We start from the raw sequence: 5,377 nt of genomic DNA on the forward strand, positions 1-5,377 counted from the left end.
AATCACAAAACTATTTTTTAATGATATAAGTTCAGTAGTTTTATTTAAAGCATTCAGTCCACATCTGAATAACAATCTAACAGAATACCCTGTAAATCACAGGATTCTCTTGTGACTATTATAGTTGTGTAATAACTTATAGATCAAATTATACAGGACAGCAACTATAAAACATTTCAACCAATACTGACAGTTCTTACAGAATCCTTATTACTTAAATAGGAAGAACAATTGCTATGCCTCTGGTTTGTACATTACAGCTTTTCTGGTATGTTAATAAACATAGCAGTCAAAAGTGGCACATCATATTTTACAGCTGCCATATTTGATCACCTTTAAAAAATGTTATGTCTTTCATAAAAAGAGGTTACATAAATCAATTTGATCCTTTGAGTATTTACTGAATGCTCTAAGCTTCATTGAAACACAGAAATGTGGGACTAGATGGGACTTCAGCAGTTCAGCTGGGCCACTGACAAGATCATCCAATCCCACCTGACCCCTCAGATATGTTTTTTTATAATTACTGAGAGAGATATCCCAGCCACCCAGTACTTTCTTTCAATTATTCAGTGGGCAGAGGAAGGGGAGAAAAAGACACAAAGAGCCCAGGGATGAAAGTGAAAAGATCAGCAGAGGTTTACCTGTCATTGAGGAACACAAAAATTGTATACAGGGAAGAGGGATGAGGAGATGTGAGGCACCTACCTTTAGAAAGAGGAATTAAGTTACAAAAACAAGGCCTTAGTGCTAATGGTTTAGGATCTTGTATCAGCTCTGCTTAGATGTCAGTGATGCCTCATTGCAGTCACAACAGTGCCAAAACTGGTAAAAATGAAAGGAAAATGGACAGAACAATTTCTGCAGATTGTAGAAATTGAAGGTATTATTTTTAGAGTCTTGACTTAGATGTGAGTTCCAAAGGGAAATATAAACTCAAGATATTGTATTTCCAGTTCAGTTCATTTTTTTCTGATGTTCATGGACAATTTCTATGACTTTAAATAAAAATATTACAGATGCTTCAGGACAATGTCTGCTTGACAGTCACCTGGATTTTTATAAAGATATTTGAAGTCTTCAATGAATGCTCATAATTCAGAAGTGGTAATCTGGAAGGCAAAGTGCAGCTGCTCTGTACCCCTCCTGTAAATCTGCATGTGCATCCTGCTCCTTTTATACAGCTTTCAGACACCTTCTGACCTTTCTATAGGATGTATATATTTAGGGAGAGTACAGCTCCATGGTGAATTTCATTATGCAAATGTGAAGGGGAAGAAAGTGCTCTTAGTAATTTTCTAATGATATATTTAAGTTTTATAAATTTTCATTCATAATTCAAGAGTACAAATATGTCAAACGACCTGATGTTAAATCAACTGTGCACATCTAATAGCAGTTCTGATCTTCCACAGAACTTGCTATAAGATTAGGACCTATATATAGACCCTATTTTGCCTGGCAGGACGCAGACCAAAAGGCCAAGTGATCAGGTGCTGTATTGCCCTGACACAAATGGAAAGGGTTTAGATTGCTGCACAGCCTCCCCCATGGAGCTGGAAAAAGATCACACACTTGATGCTTTTGGGGAAGGCTGAGAAAGGCACACTGTTCCTGGTATTCCCTTGAGTCAGGGATGGAAAAGCATTGGCAGACATTTGAGAAGAGCTCCAAACCTGAGCTGACAACACTGAAAGGTCAGCTGACAATGCTGACAATGAAGAAACTGTATAATTTCTCTTCTTTCCCATTTCCCCGCAATTTTTATCATACACTTATGATAAGGATGTAAATTTTCAGGAATAGCTTAACATTGTAAAGTGGGAAGAAGATAAAGAGTCTTAACATATGAAAGTATATTAAACTCCAGCCTGGAGAGCATCAGTCTGGCAGGGTACTACTAAATTCAAAGGTCAATTTATGCTTACTGGATGTCAGTAAACTGTTAGGAGCCTACTTGCTGCCCCTGGGCAACAAATGGGCTTTGCAAACAAAACTGATAGGAAAATAGAGAATCTTTAAAAATCCTGAGGTGATTTTAGCATTTCAATGGTCCTGAAATCTAAGAGGTATTTCCCTCTGGGGTTTCAGTTTGTCCCCAGGATGTCTTGGCATGAATCACCAATTCAAGGATTAGTGCATATACTTCCTCCTCATGGTGTGGGAGCCATTTGTACAGCTGCTGCTTTGGGAAACGTTCAATAAACCTTCATTCTGAAAAGTCATAACCACTCTGGAAGCCAAGAAATCCTTCTAGGATATGCACTGCCTCTTTGCTTTGGCTTCCATATGTTTGGTACGCACATGCAAGGCACAGGAAAAGCTTTGTAGCAAGTTTGTTGCATTCTAAGAGTGAGAAATCATGGAAATAACAGGTTGCAGTTTAATGCCTTTTAATTCCCAAGGCAGAGCACTAACAGGACAGATGCATTCAAAAGAATGAAAGCGGATGAATCTGGAGCTGAAGCAGGGCCTAACATATGGGAGCAGATAAACCTGTCTATAGAAAATAAGGATGCATGGAATTTTGCCAGTAGTCAGCTGAAAATGGCTCTGCTCACAGCCTTGAAATGTATATTCTGTCTCCTCTTCAAACCTTTCTTTCTGTTTGATCGCTCCTGCTTCCAGTCCAGAAGACTCATCATATTCCAAGTGACTATTCTACTGGGGTTGTTTTTCCCACCTAGTAACAGGATGATCTGTAAACCTTATGAGAACTGTACTTTAACTTGGCAAGCAATCACAGCACAAATAGAGCTCAGCTGAAAACCCTGAAGAGAGTAGAAAAGCTCCCTGTGCCTGAAGCCCAGGCCTGAAATGCATTTAGAAGTCCTGTGGCTGAATGTGGCTCCAGTGGTACTTGGTCAAGGAAACATACTGTGACTTCAGCCAGGCTCCAGCTGAAGCATGCTGTAAGGATCATGGATAAATGAAAAGCCAAATTTCTGAGTGAGTGTTTTTCCAAGCCAAACAAAGCCGCTGAACTTTCTGGGGTTTTCTTGGCACTTACACTGCTTTTGGGAATTTGAATGGTGCCTGTCTGAGGATAATTGACTCCCTCTGTATGCTATTGTGATTCTCAAAAAAAGCAGCATTTTTCTCAATCTTTCCAGGCATAATCATGTTCCTAACAGCAACTGGACAGAACAGGAAATGGAATGGGATGTTCTACAAGCTCTAGATTAATGTCAATGAAACGAAACCCACACCCCTGGATCGCCTCAACAGGTGACGACCCAGTTACATTAATAATTCATCATGGGATATAATTCTCCTTATTTACACATGGTACTCCCATTTCCATTTATTTGAGTGGTTTAGCCACAGCAGGAAAGAGGAGATTTAAATCTCTGGTTTCTGCTATGCATGTTGTAAGAAAGAAATTAACTGTACTGTACAAGGCAAAATAACTCTAAGCTACAGAAGCTGACTACGCTGAAAATAAGAGCAGAAGTGGCATCACAGCCGAGAGTTGTTATGAACATAAGTCATTCTTTATTTTTAAACTTCATGCTTTATAAGGCATGACATGATTCAACCTGTTGATGAAGTGGAAATTTTCACTTGGTTTAATTTTGCCAGTTCAGTAAGTTTGTCACAATTGATGCACTTTTGAAAGGAAAAGACAGACCATCTCAAGGCAGTTTTCCAGCTATTATTCCAATAAGTGCATTTGATTGTTTTGAGTTTGAAAATGGTGCTGATACTCAAGCAAATTAATTCTTTTTTGCTTGGAATCAGTAAGTTAATGAAAAATTGTATTAATTTTAAGAATCTAAAACTAATATTCTCTTTACTGAATGAGCCTATTCATATTTAGTCCGACCATTTTATCTCTAAGCAGATCATGTGTGTGGATCCTTTGACATCTTACAGGATGAGGGTGCAATCACCTTACCAGTAACTCATGTTATTTAAATTCAGCTAATAAAATTCTGAAAATAATTCTTATTAACAATTTTACTGTTCCTTTGGAGATACAGAAGTTTAAAATATCTTTTATTTTACAGAATTCCGAACAGAACTTCACCACAAGTGCACAACATTTATTATTACACTTTTAGAATGCCCAAAGCGTGCTTGGCTTTTCTGGTTTTCCTTTTCATGCAAAAGAAAATGAAGTGAAAACAAGAAAATTAAAATTCCAGTAACTGTACAAGATAAGGAATTTCTTGTGTCCCTAAAGGCATCCAGACCAAACACCATTATTATTACTATTATGCTATTGCAGCAAATTGAGTGCTGGTTAATTGCCTCTTTTCTAAATTATTTTTTTCTGGCTGGGAGCATGAGGGAGGTGAGAACAGACTTAAAATGACTTAAAATTCATAACATCCCCATGACAAAAGAGCACCCAAAAGGCAACAGCTGCTTAGAGAAGTGAAAACGTTGGATCTTCAGAGGCCATTCAAGCAGAGTATGTTTTTCTTTGATGAGCTTGTCACCTAGACTAGCAATGAGTGTAAAGACATCACATGCAGTTGTTGAGGAATTCTGAGAACACATAAAAAGTGCAGGAGTGTGTATGCACTGAATCTTAATAATGGCTGTTATTGCAACCGTCATTCCTATGGACGTTCCAAAAAGTTTTTTCTATTGTACTCGATGATAAACATGCAACTTATTGTCTAAAAGAAGAAAAAAACCAAAAACAACCAAAAAAACACCATCAAGAAGGAAATACACATTTATAAATGAGGTATCCTACAAAACACATTTGTATTTATATCTAAAAAATAAGTCACAGGATACTGGAGCTAAGGTTCCACTTAACTGCACTGGTTGTGGGTGAGAAGCAGGAAATCAACTTTAGGAAAAAGACAGGTAAATGAGTGAATGAAAGACAGAAGTGAACCAAAGCCCCTGCAAGGAAGTACAAACAGCAGAAGCTGGTTAGAGGCAGTGGTGGCAGGAAGAGACAAAGATGGGCTGCATCCTTCCCGGGCCAGCATCAGACTGAGCCCTGCAGAATTCACTCTGCCAGGCAGGGCCATTCAAGGAACAATGAAGCCCAGCTTTTGTTCTCCTAATACAACAGATAAATTTTCTTTCTACCCAAGAACTACTAAAGTACAGAACTGCCCTTTAGGTTTCAGTTGCTCTTTCTTAACCAGTGTTAAGTCTTGTGAAAGCAAAGTGCCTTTTTTTTTCCTCTCATCTTTTTTACAAATTTTTCTGGGCCAACTTATCTAGTGCAATGTCTCACCCTAGGTTTGTGTCTAATAAATAAAGCAGGGAGTATATCCACCACTGAGTTTGTGTCCCATAATGTGTCTTTTAGGCAAATTAATAGGTTGCCAGATGTGAGGTGTCAGCTCACAAATGCATGATGCTTAAGAAAACAAGCAGATGAATGCAGGGCTATGGGAAAACACCA

At 38.3% G+C, this 5,377-nt stretch overlaps 1 long non-coding RNA gene across 1 annotated transcript; it reads left to right on the plus strand.

The window, feature by feature from the left end:
• The first annotated feature begins 2,827 nt into the window (after window positions 1-2,827).
• On the plus strand, window positions 2,828-4,396 carry LOC148184710 (uncharacterized). The gene is made up of 3 exons (XR_015772105.1): window positions 2,828-2,949; window positions 3,114-3,228; window positions 4,011-4,396. It is a non-coding gene; the product is annotated as an uncharacterized LOC148184710 (long non-coding RNA).
• The last annotated feature ends 981 nt before the right edge of the window (window positions 4,397-5,377 follow it).

The sequence above is a fragment of the Pseudopodoces humilis genome, chromosome 3 (assembly GCF_049639895.1).
Source record: "Pseudopodoces humilis isolate 2021_Gansu_Grassland_sample_001 chromosome 3, ASM4963989v1, whole genome shotgun sequence".
Lineage (NCBI taxonomy): Eukaryota > Metazoa > Chordata > Aves > Passeriformes > Paridae > Pseudopodoces > Pseudopodoces humilis.